This window comes from Epinephelus fuscoguttatus, linkage group LG13, assembly GCF_011397635.1.
Source record: "Epinephelus fuscoguttatus linkage group LG13, E.fuscoguttatus.final_Chr_v1".
Taxonomy (NCBI): domain Eukaryota; kingdom Metazoa; phylum Chordata; class Actinopteri; order Perciformes; family Serranidae; genus Epinephelus; species Epinephelus fuscoguttatus.
The window spans coordinates 29,647,894-29,669,901 of record NC_064764.1 but is presented as its reverse complement, the minus strand read 5'-3'; the positions used below and the strand labels follow the sequence as shown (position 1 = coordinate 29,669,901).

At 42.0% G+C, this 22,008-nt stretch overlaps 1 protein-coding gene across 1 annotated transcript in view; it reads right to left on the bottom strand.

Moving 5' to 3' along the window:
* The window catches only part of impg2a (interphotoreceptor matrix proteoglycan 2a), a gene marked incomplete at its 5' end in the record, with an annotated part of 79,501 nt that overhangs the window by 26,676 nt on the left and 30,817 nt on the right, over positions 1-22,008 (bottom strand). The window lies entirely within an intron of this gene.

Genomic DNA, 22,008 nt, shown 5'->3' with positions numbered 1-22,008 from the left:
AGACAGTTTTCGTCATTATATGGTAAGATTGCCGCGCTTCCAGCCGAGGATAGTGCCATAAAAAGCAGTTGACTTTTACCAAGACATTGCTGCAAACCCACCAGGATAGAGCTACGATAAGTGGCTCAAAAAGCAGTTGTTTTTTAGAGAGACATCACTGCATTTTCCAGTGGCTTTTTAGCCACCAAAACCAGGTACCCGAACCACAACAAAGTGACTTTTGTGTCTAAACCGAACCACGCATTAACCACAACGTAGAGTTTCAACATATTCGCGACATAACATACAAATGTAACATATCTGGGGTTTGCAGAAACATACAATGCCAACATTTATTCTGATGATTGGGTTTCCTGTCCAACTCCTCCATAAGGGTGTTAACCTTCCTCACAGTTGCTGGCTAAGGGCTTATTAAATACAGTATTTGCTGCTTCAGGAGACAATGGTTTTGATTATGATGGCATGATTTATGTTATATTATTTGTTTCGTTTTGCTTTGATATTTGTGGTGTTTTGTTTTGTAAAGGTTTTTATGGCACCATATGGAAATAGTAAAAATTCTTATTTTTGTGGGAATACTTTGTTGTTAAAGCAAATAATGAGCAGGATAAAATAGATTCCATTCTTTCCATTTCTCACATGTTTGACACAACTCACTGTTATGTAACAGAAACAGACTATGTTAACTTGGATGTGTGTCAGTTTCAAACACCTTAAAATAATCTGTCTGGGCATAAATAAAGTTAGACTTCACAATATTTTATCCCAGAAAGCTTCAGGGTGGTGTTCGCCAACCAAGATTAAAGGCCAAAAAAAACATCAGGTGAAAACAGTCCGTGACCCAGCAACGCTGCAGTAACCTGGGCTTGTCGTTTTCATGTGTTTTATAGACAGCTCCACTGGTTTTATAGCTGCTCTGAGGCCCCCGCAGAGTAGCTTGTCCCAAGAGGAAGAGATGTGACAGACAGACATGAACTGTCTGCTCTTCATCTGTTACACAACGCAATCTTTCAACCTGTCACACCATGGGTAGTCATCTTTTTTTTGACCCATAAATAAAAGATTAACCCGTGACATAGATTTTTAACAAAGGTAGTAAATCTCATGCTGGTTGTCCAACATTAGTTACATCTCTGTAGCTGGTTTGATAAACGCTGCATCAAAGCTGGATCAGAAGTTGTGAAGCAGCCCCTGATGTTACACCCTGGAGAATGTAGGATTTGATTTCAGCCAAACATAAAAGCCGTAGTTAGTAATTTTCATGAAAATAACAAGTAGTACATGAGACAGATAGTCTGTGAAAAAATTTATGTTCCTCCTTCTCGTAGGGCCTCTAATGGCATTTACCAGAATCCATGACGTCAGAAGGAAAACAACCAATTTGAGCCAAGGAGTCTTAGACGCAGCTGTCAATCATGTCAATCATTGCTTGTGATTTGTGGTCAGACTGTCAAACTAGACAGCGCTGATCACATGCTCCTGCATTTTTACCTCAGATATTTTCCATCCATCCATTAATTTTCAGGGGCAGCAGACTGAGCAAAGCATTCCAGACATCCCTCTACCCAGCAACGCTTTCCAGCTCCTCCTGGGGGACCCCAAGGCGTTCCCAGGCCAGACGAGATATGTAATCCCTCCAGTGTGTTCTGGGTCTGACCCAGGGCCTCCTAACATCCTGATCAGATGTCCGAACCACCTCAACGGATCCCTTTCCAACGCGAAAGAGCAGCAGCTCTACTGCGAGCTTCCTTTGGATGTCCGAGCTCCTTACCCTATCTCAACGGCTGAGCCCAGCCACCCTTCTGAGGACACTAATTTCTGGAGCTTTTATCTGCAACCTCATTCTTTCAGTCACTACCCAGAGCTCATGACCGTAGGTAGTCTGGCATAGCACCCATGAACTCCCTCGCTTGGGGCAGTAACTCACTCCCAACTTGGAAGGGGCAAATGTTTTCAGAAACATATTTTAGTGTACTGTTTAGCTGTAAAATGAGAAAGTTTGTGACGCAGCTGCCATGTTGGAGACATTCAAGCAATATCTTTGTAAAAGTTATCACCTACTGCGTTAAATGGGCAATAAGTCCAGGTTTTTGTGCTCCTTTCTGCTGTTAGTAAGTAAACACATATGTGGTTTCTTGTTTTAGCCCACCAACTGTAAGTAATGCATATTTTTCTCTACATCTGACCATCCAAGTTTATAGTTCGACTCACTGCCTATAGGCACCTACTGCTGTAAATTAATTTCAGCACCCTATTAATCCATCACAATACACATTTTAACTGGCTTCATTTTTGCCAAAGCCACACTGATGCATGGTGATACAAATGCAAGCTGGGAGTGTTTGGGAAAATCTTCCTTGAAAGTGCATTTGAGGAAACTCCAGCACTACACCACAAAAACCAACGAACTGATGCCTTTCCTGACATCCATGTTTTATTTCTGTTTGTCTTTACTGCGCACCACCAAGCGTGAGTTTTCAAATTAATCACTAGCACAAGCTGCAGTATTGTGGCTTTAAAAATTGGACTTCATTTTCACTGTGATGGATTATGTTGTGCAAGTTTTGGTCTCCACAAGTTCTTGATCATACTGTAGTGAAATTACCAGAAACCCATGCCTGATTGTGAGACAGGAAATCCTCCTCGATCTTCTGGTGTGCTTTAGAAAGTGGTCAGCAGTAATATTTGACTTTTACTTAACAAAAAAACAGGTATGAACCACCAGAGACTGTTTCCACAGTATTGACGAATGGATTATACTGCAGGAAAGGGCAATGATCGGTGATCTGTGCACTGTTTTACTCTTTTATTTAGTGCTGCTATAAAACGCCTATTTTACCTACTTCCATTCCAACCATAATGTTCGTAAAACCCAATGAAAGTTGTCAGGTTTAGAGAGCATCAAACTGCTGAAGTGCTGTGAAACAATACTGATTGACAGATTTAAATAAAAAAAAAAGAGAAACCCTCAGACAATCACGTCCTACCACTATTTCTCAACAACAAAATATCCAGAGGGTCTTCACAAACCCATTTACTGAGTGCTTAAAATGTCATACATCAAGTAGCGTAATCTTAGCTTGAAGATAATAACAGTAATAAATAAAAATGTCTCCTGACAGGACAAGCATTAATATTGCACGTGCAGAACGAATGCTTCGAAAATTAAAAGAAAGTTGGGAATTATTAAGCTTCTGACCACAAAAGTATCATCTCCAAGGATTTGTGTTTGGTTCAACTTCTTGATGATGATGAACAGTCTGATGGTTTTGCTACTGTCTGCTGTTTACAGACTTATATTAGACTCTGCAGCTGCTCTCTCCACATGAGCGGAGGGCCTCAGAGGGGCTTTTGGTCCACTCTGGCTTCTACACCTGCACACTGTCTCGTGCTGTTTTCCTTTTCCATGCAGTTTATGTCTTGTCCAAATGCTGCCTTGATGCTGCAGCCAGCAGGTCAAGTGTCACACACACAACACACACATGTGGTTAAATGATAAACTGCGGCTAACCATTAACAAACAATTTTGACTTTATTTGAGGGCAGAAAAGGGGGCTTATTAAACAGACAGCTGAGGTGAATTTCTCTGTTCCAGAAACATCATTTAAAATCCTACTGACATTTATAACAGCTAACAGGGCGGTGTTGGCTGAAGGAGGTAGAGCTGATCATCCACTAATGGTTCAATCCCTTGCTCCTCCAGTCTACATACCCAAGTACCCTTGGGCAAGATACCAAGCCCCAGATTATGCGAGTGCGTGTGAATGGTTACGTAGCAGGTGACATCAGCCCTTTTTAGATAGGAATTGTGCAAATTTGCAGGAAAGCCCAATCAGTCTTTTTTCAGCATTGGCAGTATAAAAACAAAATCAGGGAGTGCAGAAAAATGCCACCTACCTACTTTTGTTTATACTGAATGCACCTTTTTCAGAGCAATGGGGGGCGTGAGCAAGTAACAAAATGTGTAGCTCAGCGTGTGAGGTAAACAGTGACGTGGGAGGGAAGCCGCGGCTGGTCAGTCCTTCGGCGACTCTCTCGTAAGTCGGCCCGTTCTTCACCTCTTTGTTTGCGAGGGCAAGGAGGTCACACAATTCCTTGTCTCCCCAGCTGCTCATCTTTACAGTGTCTGTCAGGTTTGCGTTTCCCTCTTGCTACTAGCTGCTTGCTAATTCCTGCTATCAGCTGTTTCCTGTTTATCCACCGCCAGTGGCTCACACATGCGGCGTCATAAACAGCTCCTCCCACAAGTCTTCAACAGCCCCTCCCGTTGTGGAAGACCGTCTCGATCTGTTTAAACTAAAAGGGTTCCGCCAATATGACTACCCTACGAGGCGGAAAATTGGGCACCTTGGATCAACTCTGTCTAAACGCTCGCAGCATGCCGGAGAAAATCTTGCAGTGTAAAAGGGGCTATCTTTTATGATAGCCTCGACCAACAGCATATGAATTTGTGTGTGAATGAGTAAAAGTGACAGGTAGGGTGAAACACTTTGAGTGGTCTGAAGTCTAGAGAGGTGCGATGCAAGTGCAGTCCATTAACGACAGCTGACATCAGGCGAGAGGCGGGGTACACCCTGGACAGGTCGCCAGACTATCACAGGGCTGACACATAGAGACAGACAACCTTTCACACTCACGGCCAAATTAGAGTCACCAATTAACCTGCATGTCTTTCGACTGTGGGAGGAAGCTGGAGTACCTGGAGAAAACCCACGCTGACACGGTGCTACTACCTGGTCACTACCTCTTTATAAAGTCCCAACCTCACACTCACAACAAACACACTGCCACACACTTCTAGTGGGTCATAAGTGATCATTTAGAGTAAGACTTCACACGTCACAGCTTGACAAAAGATCACAGCTATAAAGTTGTTGACTTAGAGAGCGTTAGTGACTTTGGAGGGAACCAAGCTGCACTGACGCAAATACCCATGATTGTAAATTTTCATGGAAGCTTTAGTTTTTGGTATGCTCATTAAGTGATCCTTTAACTGTGTTAAAATCACAAAGGTTTCAGTTTCCATTAGCAAGTGCTGTGGTGAGTGCTGATTTGTCTCAGAATACGGAAAGTAAACCCCAGGATCCCGATTCATTTCTTTCAGATAGACAAATGAAATGCTGAAGGAGAGATCGCATTCAGTCAGACGCCAGAGGAACAGAGGCATGTGATGTTGTGACTTCTGCTCTCCGCAGTTTCCCACAAGCTGCCAAGGTCAACAGCCTGACATTTGGGTAAATCTGGTGAACGGCAGCTTGACTTTGACTTTGATCATTCCTCATTTTAGATGTCAAAGTGGGAGAACATTTGGGAATGACTGAGTATTGTTATTCCACACACAAAGACGACCAAAGAAAATAAGACGGGATGTTTTGATCTAAATTTGTCCAAGATCCTGTCTTGTCCTCGCTCATTAACAGTCATTGTGGAGCAGGCAGTTATGCAACCAAAACAAGAAAGACCCCCAGATGAGCTCACATAACCAATACTGTAACATCGTAATCTCATAAACAGAAAGCATTTATTTATCATAAAGGAGGAAGAAGTCATATATTTTTCCTAACATTTATCACCCTCGCCACTAAAAGCTAGAATGACATCAGTTTATGTGCTCAGTGGATACATGAGCAGCTTCCTCCCAATCCAGGAAAGACATACCTGTCGGTCGCCATAAACTGAGGTGCTAATGGGTCAGGGGAGGTTTCCCTGCCACATCCATCCCCTTAGATGAACTGTTTGCTCCCATCCACCCCTGCTGAAGTCTTCGCTGACAGAAGGTCTGGAACAAGACAGCTGAGATCATGTTTTTCACACTCTTGATTTAGCAGTTCCAGTGCAGTTGTAAATAATGTCATGGAGGGAACACTCCATTACGCCCATATAATAGCGACAGAGCACAATTGGAAACGAGAAGAAAACGAATATTAATTTTGCATTTTTTTGTGTCAGTGGGGACAAATGCCTCATCGCATCAAAGGTTTTCTTTTTTACACAGACTGTCTCAGCCTGTTAGACTGTAGGTCCAGTGTTTGAACAACACAACAACAATCACCAAAACAGAGAGATAACCGGGGCCAAATATCCAATTGATACTTGCTGATAAATAGCCAACTGGTTTGTGTTGTTGCCAAAGGACCTGGTCTGAATTTACCCCTGATTAAAGAGGGATGACAGTAAGAACTGTGTGTGACAAAATGCTTCACTCATAGTATAGATGTCCAGGTTTTATCTGAAGACACGTCTTCCTGCATGTTGATTTAGAATATCAGGGTATCTAAACATTTTTGGACTCCATGAGAGGAACTGCCCACTGGGAAGCTGCCCCGAGATCTACATACCTTCAAGGGCTTGTTGCTGTTTGTATTCGCCCCACTGAAAGGAACACTGAAGCCAGTCAATGCATATTTCGTTTTAACGAGTCAAAAACACATTATCCACCATGGGATTATGATCAGTAAAGCCTGGACTTCACTCACAGTCCACATTCTTCCATTTTTTTCCCTCTACAACCTGTTTGTGCTTTGTGTTGTTTGTTGTTTACATGGCTTCATTCTTTCTAAAAATGGCAGTCACCGGTGTTGCGCTGGCTTGTGCTTTTGACTTATCAACTTATGCGTACATCGCTCATGGTTCCTCTTGTGCTGAGAGAGTATCTCTTTTGAAATAGGAGCTAAAAAAGTCCCTTAAGGGGCTGTACATGTGTTGTGTTTTTTGCACCCTCAAAGTCCTTGTTTTTAATGTAGATGCGTGGAAGGCACACTCAAATGCCAAAGCGATGCCAGAGCAAGGCCAGAGCTATACGCACGAGTTCCCAACGTCTATTTTTCAGGGCTTGGCGTCTGTGCTTCAGATCAGTGTCCTCATAATATGACACATTTAGGAGACTTTTCAAAGGGTCTTATGTGCTCAGCAACGTTTATGCCTTGTAAGTCAAGTGTTCAATGTATCTTTCCCTTGGTTAAAATTGCCCCCCTACGGCTTATAGCCTACTGATGTTGTACTCAACTTACACCCTAAAACTTGCAGACAAGACAGTTTTCTTGACTTTAGCCATTGGTATCACTGCAGTGGCTGGAACTGCATTTAAAACATTATTCTCACTTCTTTTTTTTTTTTTTTTTTTTTTACAATTTTAACTTCAATGATAGCCCTTACCATTCTCTTACTGTATCGGTTTATGTAAAGAGACACATGCTCAAAACTCAACACAAGGCTAGACTAGGACCCTGGGAACATAGGGATGACCCCAGTGAGAAGTTGGGGAGTACCTAGCAGAGTAGTAGCTAGTAGCTAGCCAGCAAGCAGAGGTGGAACCACTGAAAGTAAGTGAACAGTTCAAATGGTTCGTTAGTTGTTCACTATTTTTCTTCAAGAAGATTGCAATCAACTGCTTCTGGTTTATTGGAGGTTCCCAGCAACAGCCAGAAGAAGATTGGTGATGCGGCTTTTGTCAATTACGCCTCAAAGCTATTGAACACACCACCTATAGATACCAGGGAAGCTAGCTCACTAAATATTTTTAAAAGAAAGCTAAAAACATATCTGTTCACTTTAGCCTTTAACTAGCTCTGACTTCCTGATACAGGTCTGAAACTCTTTCTTTTTACGCTTTTACTTTCTATTTAGACTTCACGCCGCTGCAACTCTTTTAAAATCTTTACGACTCTATGATTTTATGAATCAGTTAATCCATGTTTTAAACTGTTTTAAATGTCCTTTTATATTCAATTGACAAACAGTTGCTCAGTGAGCTCAAAGTAGGCTAATGGTGAACCGTTAAAAGAGAAAGTAATGGATAAATGCTTGAAATGGTTAGCTAAAGCTAATGGTAAAACCAATTAAATAGAGAAGTAGTTGGAAAAAGATTTGTCAGCTAAAAGTAGCTGATGACTGGCTAAAACAAATGGTTTGGGATAAATGTTAGGCTAATATAGCTAAAATGAATGGATAAATGGTGAAATTAAAAAAAAAGTAATGGATAAAAAGTTGAAACAGAAAGCTAAGTGTTGGCTAAAAAGGTGAATCATTTGCTCGTGCTACTTATGGATGCAAACTTCCTCAAACCAACCAAAACACTGACAGTTCAATTGTATGCAAAGAAAATACTGTAAAAATGTAAACTTATATGTAATTAAAAATGTGAAACACAATCCAGATTAAATTCAAAAGTTGACTTTTGAAACATGGTGGTGTAAGAGAATGGGTGCTTGAGCTTATTAGTGAGGTCCTGTGGGGGTATCAGACAGAAAAGGGTTGGAAACCACTGTGATGAAGTATAACTGCACTAATGTGCCTTTTCTCACTGTGATAGTGAGGAACAGATTCTCCTAAATGTGGGGAAAATATTTGAAAAGCTCTTTTCATTACAGCGCCATAGGACCTTAAGTGTTTCCCCTGCAGAATACCTTGGACAGCTCTGCATCGCAGCTAATGGCATTACACTCATCACACAGGCACTCACACGCACTACTTCCCAACAGGATGACTGCTCATCCCAGAACATCTGCGTGGTATAAATCACCCTCAGAAAGAGGTTACCTCACAAACCACCAGGCCTCAGAGTGACAGAGAGAGAAGCCCTTGGCAGCGACTGCCAAGCAAGAGAAAAGAATTTAACTATCACAAACTGCAATACATCATTTTTTATAATTGCCAAAACACTGAAATTATGCTTCAAGTGGGGATTTGGGGATGAGAACTAGAAGCAGGCTGAAAAATGGGGTGATGCAAGGGCAAGCTGAAATCAACACCCCATTATGCTGAATGTATCTCCAGAGGTATGTATGGCTGTGTAGATGTTAATCTGTCTGCCTTGAATGTTACTTTACTCCTATGAATTATATGATGTACAATAGGAAGTCCAAATTCTCGACTTGGCTGGGAATTGGCTTAAGCATGTTTATATCCTGATTTTTGGGCCAGTATCATAAAACCTACAAGAGTTACACTTAAGAATGCACTAACAAGTCAAGTAAAAAAAAAAAAAAGGTTTGCATGAAAAATGCAAACAAAGACACATTTTTCAAGCAACTTCATTTTTTTCATTCTTTTTTAGAATGCAAATGCAAACCACAAATACATTTGCACTTTTCATGCATATCATATCAGTATTTCTAAAGTGACTTAGTATATAAGCTGATTTCGTCATCGGTAGGTGGAGAGAATGGTGCATGACAAATCACCTTGGCAAGACACCTGCCAAGGTGCAGACCACTGTGCAAGACCAACAAACAGCAAAACTGGCCGTGTTTTAGCGAGTCATTGCTGTGTTTCCAGCAGATTTTTAGGCTCCAAACATGAGCATTTTGTAGCAACCTGTTAGTGTTTCTCTAGCATTTTTTTTAGTCTCCAAATGTGGGTGTTTTGTAGTGACCCACTGATGTTTATCCACTGGCTTTTTAGGCCTCAAACTTGGATGTTTTGTAGCGACCTGTTGGTGTGTTTCCAGTGACTTTTAAGGCCTTAAACATGGGTGTTTTGTAGCAACCTGACATGTCTCTCCAGCAGCTTTTGGGCTCCCAATGTGGCTGTTTTGTAGCAACCTGTCTGGGTTTTTTTTTTTTCAGCAGATTTTTAGGCTCCAAACATGAGCATTTTGTAGCAACCTGTTAGTGTTTCTCTAGCATTTTTTTTGTCTCCAAATGTGGGTGTTTTGTAGTGACCCACTGGTGTTTATCCACTGGCTTTTTAGGCCTCAAACTTGGATGTTTTGTAGCGACCTGTTGGTGTGTTTCCAGTGACTTTTAAGGCCTTAAACATGGGTGTTTTGTGGCAACCTGTCATGTCTCTCCAGCAGCTTTTGGGCTCCCAATGTAGCTGTTTTGTAGCAACCTGTCTGGGGTTTTTTTTTTTTTCAGCAGATTTTTAGGCTCCAAACATAAGCATTTTGTAGCAACCTTTTAGTGTTTCTCTAGCATTTTTTTTTTGTCTCCAAATGTGGCTGTTTTGTAGCAACCTGTCTGGGGTTTTTTTTCCCAGCAGGTTTTTAGGCTCCAGCCATGGGTGTTTTGTAGCAACCTGTCTGTGTTTTTCCACCAGGGATAGTGCTATGAAAAGTAGTTGTTTTTTACCAAGATATCGCTGCTTTTTGTTGCCTAAGACTGGGGATTTTTACCAAAGTTAATTTCACTTGTGTGTCATTTCACCTGCATCAACACCTGCCAAAGTGCAGACCACTGTTTGAGACCTAAAAACAAAAAAACTGGCTGTGTTTTAGCAAGTCATTACAAGCATGAGTGTTTTGTAGCAACCAGTCAGTGTTTTTCCAGCGGCTTTTAAGTCTCTAAATATGAGTGTTTTATAGTGACCGACTGGTGTTTATCCACTAGCTTTTTGGGCCCCACATGTGGATTTTCTGTAGCGACCTGTCAGTGTGATTCCTGTGGCGTTTTAGGCTTCAAACATGGGTGTTTTGTAGCAGTCCGCTGTGTCTTTCCAGTCACTTTTGGGCTACAAATGTGGCTGTTTTGTAGCAACCCATCCTTTTTTTTTTTCAGTAAGTTATTCGGCTGTAAACGTGACTGTTTTAAAGCGACCCATCAGTGTTTTTCCACCAGCTTTTTAGGCCCCACACATGAGTACTTCGTAGTGACCTTTAGGTATGTTTCCAGTGGCTTTTTAGGGACCAAAAATAAATGTTTTGTAGCAACCTGTCATGTCTTTCCAGTGGCTTTTGGGCTCCAAACAGTTTTGTAGCAACCCATCTGTGTTAGTTATCTTTTTTTTTCAGCAGGTTTTTAGACTCTAAACGTGGGTGTTTTGTAGCGACCTGTCTGTGTTTTTCCACCGGGGATAGTGCCACGAAAAGCAGTTGTTTTTTACCAAGTCATCACTGCTTTTCCTGCCGAAGAGTGAGGATTTTTGCCAAAGTTCATTTCATTTGTGTGTCATTACACCTGCATCAACTGATGTTTTGGCCATATGAGGGCAGCACATTAAACTGTAAGCAGAGCACTGACATATCACCTCAGAAAGCAGCCAATGAGTCTTGCCTGTTTAAATTCAGCAGATAAGAGCAACATTAGCATTCATTTGGAGTTTGTCGCCACCTGATGAACTTTCCATCTCGCTCAATTTTCGTCTCCCTTAAGTGCTGGGGGAAATATCTGGTGATAAATGCTGAGTGTTTAATAACGGGCAGATTGTGGCCTGAAGCAATCACTATCAGGCCAGTGGGACTTGAGAAAATGCAAATGATGATTTGCACACTCCTATCAGCCAGTGAACTCCTGGTCACCCATTACATGCACTACACTACACTGCTGGTGAGGCACGTGGGCCGAAAACAGAGCAGTAATCCAGCCACGTGCCTTTCCTGATACTTTCTCCCTCGTTTTCGATTCACTCTCCTCTTCTGTCCTTCTCCCACTGACACACACCCACATAAGAATAACATACTGGAGACATTAATAGGCCACATCAGGCTGAGAGAGAAAATACACAGTCATAGGGTTTAAAAGGAAATGACCAGAGGAGGGACTGGTGCAGAGGAGAAAGTGCTACGACAGAAAGTGATGAAAGCGAGTATGAAATGATAGCAGTCCTCAGACATGTCCCACAGCTCGTTGCATCTTATCTATCAAAGCTGATTTGCCTCCAGACGTCATCTTTAATGACAAAACATTCCCAAATAGCTGCTGGGAGCAATGAATACACTTGCAAACTCATTTTTATGTTGCAGGTTCTGGAGATAAACTCCATGGTGTCTTCGCAGTGTTTCATAGCCAGCTGGTGAGGGCCGTCCTTACTGCCTTACTCTGTCATTTGTCTGCTCATAAATCAGCAGACTTTTATAAGACACTTAACAAGAGACTGCACAGACGCGAGGGAATGAGCTGCAGGCTTATTGAAATATCAAACAACACCTCTGCAGGCTTATTAGTATAATTGCATGCTGTTGTTAAGGAGGAGGCAGGAGGACAGGAAAATAATCATGTAATATGATGAAGTGGGGATTACTTAAGATGTCTGTCCAAAAAAGTGGGACTTCTGTGTAATCACATATTAATTCAGTGTTCTGTGCTAATTTATCTCCAATTGCACTTGCAGCCTTTCAAACTACACTGATTTCTAGACACACATACACACATTTGTGTCATGAAAACACAACAAAGATTTCAATGGCTCCAATAATTATACCTTCACCATCACAATACCTTCAATGTCCTGATGCACTCTGGTATATAATGAACAGTTAGTTTGATATCTAAATAAAAAAGCTGAATTTAATTCAGATTGAGATTGATGCAGCTGTCCATCTGAGTGCAGACAAACAGAAAACATGGCCCTCTTGTGGTTGCACAGGATCAGACACAGCCAAAACAGCACAGACTTCCTGTAAGCTGTGAATATATCCCACAGCAGAAGTGTTTCTAAGTTTCTTCATGAACATAACTCCATTTGTAACTTTGCGCAGCTGCTTTTTACAACACAGTTGACACTCACAAAAACCCATCGGTTGCTAAAGCAGCTGTTGTTGTGAGTACTGATATGCAGATTGATTTAACATACAACATAATGGAAAGGATCCCTACAGAGGTAAGATCCTATGCAGGATTTTCCTAGAAAACAAACAAATAAAAAACATCCATCCATTATCATCTGCTTATCCGGGGCCAGATCACGGGGCCAGCAGGCTGAGCAAAGCACCTCAGATGTCCCTCTCCCCAGCAACACTTTCCAGTTCTTCCTGGGGGATCCCAAGATGTTACCAGGCCAGATGAGATATGTAATCTCTCGGTGGGAGGTCATAGTCTACCCTGTGACCTCCTACCAGTGGGACCAGAACACCTCTAATGGCAGGCGCCCAGGAGGCATCCTGATCAGATGCCCGAACCACCTCAACTGACCCGTTTCGACGTGAAGGAGCAGCGGCTCTACTCCGAGCTCCCTCCAGATGTCCGAGCTCCTTACCCTATCTCTAAGGCTGAGCCCAGCCACCCCACGGAGGTAACTCATTTCAGCCGCTTGTATCCGTGATGTCATTCTTTCGGTCACTACCCAGAGCTCATGACCATAGGTGAGGGTTGGGGCGTAGATGGACCAGTAAATCGAAAGCTTCACCTTCTGGCTCAGCTCTCTCTTCACCATGATGGTCCAGCACAGCGCCCACAACACTGTAGACGCTGCACCAAACTGCTGATCCATCTCACACTCCATTCTACCCTCACTTGTAAACAACACCTCAAGATACTTGAACTCCCTTGCTTGAGGCAGTAACTTTCCCTCAACCCAGAGGGGGCAATCCACCGATTTCTAGCAGAGAACCATGTCCTCAGATTTGGAGGTGCTGACGGTCATCCCGACTGCTTCACACAAAAGTAATTCCTTTCAATCATCACTTATGACCCACTAGCAGTGTGTGGTGGTGTCTGTATCTGCAGAGAACCTGCCCTCTGTCTGTATTTTCTTATTTTCTTATTATTTTGGTGTGTTTGAAACTTTTCTGGATGTTAACCTTTGTGTAGCGATGTGTAGCCCCAGCCAACAGCAGTGTGAGGTCGTGACTCTATAAAAACGTAGTGACCAGGTTACACCGGTGTCTCTGCCTCTCTGTTCGGCTCTGTGGATGCAAGCTGAAAATCAGTGTGTCTGTTTGATCAAGGGTGAGGATGAGCCACACACACAGAGTAGAGCACAAAAAATCTTACTCTTTAACAAAAAGGTTTGTCTCTGTAGGGATTCTTTTATAATGAGGTGAGACACTTATAATAACAATCTGAACCTGTCGGTGGCTGCTGACTTCAGTGGTCTCACTCAGTACTGGACCATATTAAAAAACTGATGTTCCCTTTAGTCAATTAAACACAAAACATGGGAAAATATGGTCTAGGTTTAAAAAAAAAAATAGTGACAGTCCAGTGCACATCCTCAGGAGAGCATTTGTATGAAGCCATACTGTTCATTGACTGCCATTATAGTTCTCTTGTATGTCCTCATGGGGCACATACAGCTGCTCTGTTTATGACTGCTGTCTATTCATTCTAAATCTATAGCATGCTATAATATTAGCCAATGACTGTGCAGGCTCCAGTGAGTACAGAGAAAGCAGGTCCCTTCTGTTGTGTATGTATAGAAGCAGAAGAAGAACAAGAACAAGAACAAGAAGAACAAGATACACTTTATTGATCTCCATTAGAAATTCAATTTTTTTTTTCATTCTGCTGTCATATCCACACAGCCCAGAAAAACACACATGCACAAACAGGACCTATACATGCACTAAGAGATATCAGAGCGACAGGGCTGCCTTGGACAGGTGCCCCAGGCAGTTGGGGGTTCAGCGCCTTGATCAAGGGCACCTTGGCAGTGCCTAGAAGGCGAACTGGCACCTCTGCAACTGCCAGTCCACACCCCATATTTGGTCCGGACGGAAACTTGAAACGGCACCCCTCTGGTTCCCAAGCCAAGTCCCTATGGACTGAGGTACTGTCGCCCCATCTTTTGTTCTTTATTTTAACATGTATTTCAATTCAGGACCACTTTAGTCAAAAAATTTTCTTCCATTTGCAGTATTATATTTGGCAGTATGGCTCTATTCCGGGGCCCCTCTGGCTTTCCTTGGGCCTACACAGAAAGCCTCTTCCAAGCACCTACGTGGAAAGCATAAGGCAGAGAGAGCACACCTCTCTTCCCTTCCACATGCAAAAATTAAGCCTGAGGCAGAGAGAGCAAACCTCCCTGCCCTTCCATGCGCCTACATGGAAGGCCCAAGGCAGGGAGAGCAGCAGCATGGGCTATTTGAGATCAGCTGATGTAGCTGGGATGTGAACTGAGCTTGACATCATGTCTTGCCTGAACTAATGCTATGATTTGGCTATTTGGCACTATAAGAGCGAAAGTCACTGACTGAGTGAGTGAAGCCACTTCCTGTTTCAAATTAAAAGCCCTCTAGCGTTTCATACACAGTTAAAATTACATTGAAATTAATATTACAGTGACTGCCATTTTCCATAGTAAGGGAGTGAGGACTGTCTTGTCTTCTGGAGAGAAAACATCACTGCATTTTGGGGGACATAAGGAGGTCAAGGCACGTTGCAACAGGGGCATGGTCACCCCCTGGCCCCGCCCAGAACGTCCACAGAGTCAGAATGAAAAAGTATTTTAAAGAAAAAAACAGTTTTTCATTATTATTACTACTATTATATCACATACAGCAGTGAGGTCTGTGGGAAGAAACGCATCATTGTGCAACTGAACACAAGGGTTTTTCCAGAGACTGGTCACACACAATTGCGTTGTCATATATGACACACCCAATAGCTTGGCAGCACCTTAAGAAGAAGTCCAAAGCTGGTGGAAGATGCTGTTCTCATCCAGGCATACATTGACTGACCCGGTCAGGAATGTTCTCCACCACTGGGACTTTTATCTGTTACTCACCCGTCCACCAAAATTATCCTCCAGCATAAACACACTGCCTGTTGGTCCGTCAGCATGCTGTAATGATTTCCTCTCTCACTTGTATTTTCCATTTTTCATCCACTGCCATGCACCACAGTGACACTGACTTCATGCAGGTAAAAGATCCAAAATCAGCCACTTAAAGCAGGCACACCCTCCTGCTCTGTCACCATGGCAATGTAGATTTTCTAATGTTAAATTTAATGAAGTGACGCCATCACTGGCCACCAGCACACCCGCTGACCTCACCAAACCACACCAAATATAATCCAAACCTCTGGAACAATGCTCGCACTAAAACATAACAAAAGAAACAACAGCTGGATCCAATTTTTTTCTGCATGCACAACAATGACACAACGCTCGTAGTTGTATTGTTTCACCAGACCAGTGCCATGTTTACACACAATGTCCTTTACTTGTGCACAGGCGCTACACAGCCACACCCTGACATGTGTGCACAAGTGTGACTCAGGCTGATTACTGGTGTACACTCTTTTAGAAACTGTCACGGCCACAGACGGGCCTATAATCCATACCTGCTGAGGCTAATCTGCTCTTGGGATTATCAGGGAGCAGCCAAACCTGGTCCAACAGCATAGTGGTAAGAGTCAATAATGTCAGTGACTCTAAGAGAAAGAGCAAGTCTCTTCCCACTTTGTTTTCTTGACAATGACAAAAGTGACACAGACGTATTCACATCCTCAAATTAAGTATGTATTTACTCTGTTAATGCATTTTTAAAGGAATATCTTAACATTTTGCTTTACTTGCTGAGAAGTAGAGGAGAGGATGGACACAACTCACATCTGTACGGTGAATATGACGCTACAACCAGGAGACCATTAGCTTAGCTTAGCTTTGCGTTTGTTATGACCTCTTCCTTTGGATGTGGCCTACTGGTTTACAGATTTTGGCATCTTTGGGCAGGCTAGCTTTTTCCCCCTGTTCCCAGCCTTTATGCTAAGCTAAACTAAGCTGCTGGTGTGAAATCAAGTGAATGTTCAGCCAAATGTTCTGAAAGTGTCAAAAATAAACATAATCATTTTTTAGAATAGCCTTATAGAGGTCAGACCATTACATTATCATTAAAGATGCATCAGAGGTGTAGTTGTTAACTTTTTAAAAAATGACTTTTTGTCATATTTGCTTAAATCATCTGTATCATGTTACAGCTAAACAGTACACTAAAATATGTCTCAGAAAACATCTGAGGTGAGATACAGGTTGTGCAATAACTGAATCTTGTTTCAAATGTTATCAATGCTGCCTAGTTTGACAGTTTGACTGTAGTTAATCAAACAATTGTATAAATCTAACAAGCACAACCTGTACATTTCGAGACACAATGCATGTAACGGGCGTAAACTGACACTGTGTCCCAGAACATCAACAACAGACACACCCAAGATACCTAGTGCGTCATATGTAAACGTCAAAAGTCCACTAAATATGTGACGAGTTGGTAATGAAAATATGTTGTTCATGGGCAGATCATTCATTATCTATAACTGCTTATCCTGTTAGCTGACCCCTGCCAACCCTGTGATCCCAGTTGACACTGGGCGAGAGGCGGGGTACACCCTGGACAGTGTGCACCGCACATTCACACCTACAGGTAATTCTGAGTCACTAATTAACCTAATCTGCATGTCTTTGGGAGGAAGCCCGAGAACCTGGAGAAAACCCATGCTGACACAGGGAGAACGTGCAAACGCACAGCTTTCCCACCGTGGGTTCTGACCAGGAATCCTCTTGCAGTGAGGTGACGAAGCTAACCACCACATAAAATCTTAATCTGAAAGGTAACTACAGCTGCTAGAGGAACAAAGTTGCATAAAATAAAAATACTCAAGTACCCCAAAGTACAGTGCTTCAGTCTGCATTTTATATAAAACATTTTATTTTTAAATGTTACAATTTGTTATGAGTCATTTAGACAGCTGCACGGTATGATAACACTGTTAAAGTGGTGAAACAGTTATCAGTATAAAAAGAATATGTTCATATATTAAAACATTTGAGACAAACATGATTTACATCCTATGACTGTTAACGTCTTCACAGTTATTTACATGACAGAATACTGTGTGGAGTGATTGGCCGTTTGTCCAGGTGGCAGATGGAGGACGTATGCAGACACTTAAGAAAGCATGCATATAAAAACACAATGGAATATGCAGATTGCAAAAGGCATGACACTGTCACAGGAGTCTGCTTCACTGGTGTTTGTCACCTGTGTGGACCTCTACAATAAGAGCAAAGAAGCACGTAATGTAAACAAGAAGCTAGGACATGATCTACGTGTCTGATTCTGACGGTCACACCGGCCGACAACAATCTAAAACCTACAGATCGTAATCAGCTGCAGCTGTGAGGGTCCACTCAAGGGACAAGAGGGATCAAGCAGAACAAGTCCAGAGAGGAACATGTGAGAATACCAAAGAAAACACTGGGATTAGTCTGTCAGACGGTTTTTCAGATTGAGGAGCAGGATCAGGGCCAAACAAGTAGTCACAGGGCAGATCGTTTTTTAAAGAATCGCTGGTAACCTTGAGGTTTTTTCAGCAGGAGACACAGCTTGAGGTTGTCTCTCCAACTAGCACATGTTGTTTATCAGCCTGCTTTTCCTGTTCCCTCAGTTGCATTACATATGACATCTGAAAGCAGACCATTTGATCAAATCCCTGGGATGCTTGGCCCCGCAGCATTTTTCCACTGAAACGTGTTTTCACTTATTTCTGAATCTCAGCGCTATAGAGGGTTCATGCTCTCTGCTTTTCTCCCATCACCACTGTTTTTACTTTGTCATGTCTACCACGTCGTACATTTACAAACATACAGCAAAGCTTCTGATGGATGGAGCCATTAAAAAGGCAGAGAAATCACCTGCCAGGAGAAAAGTAGCTGGAATAATATTCAGATTGTGAAAGGCTGCTTTTACATTGATGAACAGCAATAATATATACACCATCACTACATTTGGCCATCTTAAAGGAATAGTTTGACATTTTGGGAATTGCATTAAATGTTGGGCTACAGCAAGCAGCTTTTTGGCTTAGCACAAAGACTGGAAACAGGTGGAAACAGCGAGCCTGGGTCTGTCCAAAAGTTTAAAAATCCATCTACTAGCACTTCTAACGTTCGCACAATAACACGTTATATTTTATTTGTTTAATATGCAGGGCCTACATGCTTATATCGGCAAATTTTGTTACATGTGGACAGAGTCAGGCCAGCTGTTTCCACCTGTTTCCAGCCTTTATGCTAAGATAAGCTAACAGCAGTAGCTTCATATGTACTGGACAAATATGAGAGTCATCTCAGCCTCTAATAGAAAGATAACAAAAATGTTTAACTATTCATTTAATGTACAGTAGTTCATACAGAGCTGATCCACCGGTGTTGATTTTAAATTGTAAATATTTTAAAATTAAGATAGCACCATTGACTATAAGAGAGCCACCCGCGTCTCTCTGAGAAAACATAAAGAGTAAATTTCATACATCTTAAATATCTTAACGTCTCAAGCCCAGTTCAGACCAAAGATTTGTGACAAGACAAAACCCTTTCAGAACGCTGCAGAGAAAAGTTGCAGCGGTGTGAACTAGCCGTCTAAGCTCCGCTCAAGCTGGCTGATGATGTCACCTGCAACTCAACTGGTCAAATCGCCAGCAGCTGGTTTTAAAACGCAAGGCTGCTCGCAGGTTTCAACAGCCAATTGGCTTGTAGTGAAGTCCACTGAGTAACTCGATGCTGGACGGTGGGTCGCTGCTGCTGCCGTCCGTATGTGCTTATGCCCCCCTCACACACACATTCTCATTGACTAATGAGATTGGTGCTGGTTATTCATATTATTGTGGCGTATATATCCTGAATACAGTCCATCTGACGCTTGTTTTTTTACAGTTCCAAATGCAGCTGTAGCCAGTATCTCACTATCACTATCCTTATTCATATTTTAAGAAGCTATAAATTATATTCAGCCACAAAATAAGCCTAAAAAGCTGGAAATCAGAACATAAGTACAGAGAGTTGTTGCAGTTAGATGATATACCATTTCATGTAGTTGCATTGGTGTGAACCAGCAGGTTCTTAGAACATTATAGAACAGCGCATCGCAAGTAGTTGCCTGTTTCAACTCGTCTCAACGCAAATCTGTGGTCTGAACTGGGCATAAAAGGGGACCTGTCATGCTCATTTTCAGGTCCATACTTGTATTTTGGGTGTCTAGAGGAACATATTTACATGCTTTAATGTAAAAGAAAACATTCCTCATACTGTCTGTACTGGAATACCTGTATTCACCCCATCTTTTTGAAACATTTAGCGGCTGTCTGTTTACGACACCCTCCTAAAAAAGCCCAGTCTGTTCTGATTGGTCAGCATAATCTGGTCTTCTGTATCTCAGCATCTCTGCACCGTCATTGCAGCCAGGAGAATGACTGTAACAGTGAATAACCAACCAGACATGTTCCAGCAGAAACATGATCCAAACCAGGGACAAATGAATAACATTAACAATCAAGATTACAGGTTTCCCTGACATTAGCATATTGCTACTTGTAGCAGTGTACTTGCAGCTGTAAAAAATCCTGTGGAAAAACCACCAATAAATGCTTCTAAACCAAAATTTTCACAACCAGTCATGTTTCAACAGAAATATGATCCAAAATCGGGGACGAATTGACAACATCGTTATCAAAGATTACATGTTTGCCTGATGTTAGCATGTAGCTTCATGTAGCAGTGTATGTAATGTAAACACTTGCCGTAGCGTGGCTGGAGCAGATGACCATATAACAAAATCTGTCCCAAGCTAACGATGTCAAGCCTAAAGTTTTTTCATACAGGGATTATTTTATACAATTACCTCATTATTTAAAACTTTGGCCACGTTTAACATCAACATCTGACATTCTACAATTATATAGAAAATACAGAAAAGCATGATAGGTCCCCTTTAACTAGCAAACATAATCACAGTAACACTATATACATATTCACAGTTTTAAGTTCTTCCCTTTAAAAGAATGGATAGTTATGACATGATGACACAAAACTCGATATTCGACTAAACAACGGTACTAGCGTAGACAGTATATGTGTTGAACATTTTGAACATTTCAAGTAATAGGATGCGGTCCAGTTTTCCCATGAAGGGAGACGTCCAGCAGATGAGCAGCAAACACTCGATGTCACAACCAGCTCACCCAGTCAAGAGAAGGCACAAAAGAAGGAAGAAGAAGAGTCAACACTTCAGGGACGTACGCAGACAGACAGACAGAGCGAGGTCGTTGGTCAGGAAAGTAAAGAGCAGCGTGCTGAATGACAGTCCATCTCAAACAGTCCATGAGGGCATAGTGCCGTGATGAAGAAAGTGGAGAGTCTTGACAGGGAGCTTCAGTTTTTAACAGAGAGGCAAGTTTCTGTGCAGCAGTAAAAAGTGAGTCAGTTTGCAGAGTCCACATTTTTATATGTATGAGATACATCTAATACACACACTACAGTCTAGTTTTTTTCTGAGTGGCAGTGTCTTCTATCAATTGTTTCCAGTGAGGAGAGATTGTTTCGGCAGCATGCATCTCCTAGAGAAAAAGCGCAGCACCCAGCATCTTTTTTAGAGTACTCTGGCTTTTTTGTGCGACCACTCCGAGCGCTTAACTCACTCAACTTTTCAGAAAGACACTGTTGTTGTCACTGCCACTCCTTTAGCTACTGTCTATCCCAAGCTATACGTTATGTCCGTCAGAAACTAGCACAACAAGGACAGAAAAGCCCATTTGTGGGAGCAGTTTGCCCAAACACTGAATATTGCTGGTGAGTGTTGGGCTTTTATCACTGTATACGCTGTAAGCTTGTTGTGAGCTCTATTGTCAACCCTGTAGCATGACATTAGCTAACTAGCTAGCATAAATGTGTAGATATTGTTGGGATGATGCCAAAGAAAAACACTATCAGATTTATTATACGTGGACACACGCCTTGAAGGTCAGGAAATACAATATTCTATTCTGTTTATGAGGCTGCAATATGCTATAAGCCCACTTGAGACTGAACTGATGGGAAATAAGCTTGATTGGTTTCTTAAGAGAGAAGGCTGATACCACTCTCGAAATGGGGAAACAGCTGGCCTGGCTCTGTCCAGAGGGAAAACAATTGGTGCAAAAATCAAGTTGCAAAACAGCAATTTGTGGTTTTACAGGAGATAAGTGCTGGAATTTTTCCTGATCTGGAGCAATGACTTCCTGTATATGGATTGGTCAGGCAACATAACCCCCAATAAAACTGCAGTGTGTTGTTTTAAGATTTTGTTTTTGCACAGAATTAATAAACAAGATGTAGTGTGTTAATCAGGGCAGTGGTTCTCAAACTTTCTGTGGCCAAAGCACCCCAAACGGCAAGTCAAAATCTCAAGGCACACCTGTATTAAGATCTGTGCACAGTGACTTCTATAACATGTGTTATCACTCTTATCATAACATAAGACAATAAAATTAAGAACAAATACGACAGGTAGCTTTTGTGATACTGTCTACTGACAGTTTTTTTTCTGTTTTCTTTTGGTGGTAGGTTGTGTTCGCTGGTGCTTTGTTATTTGTTGCA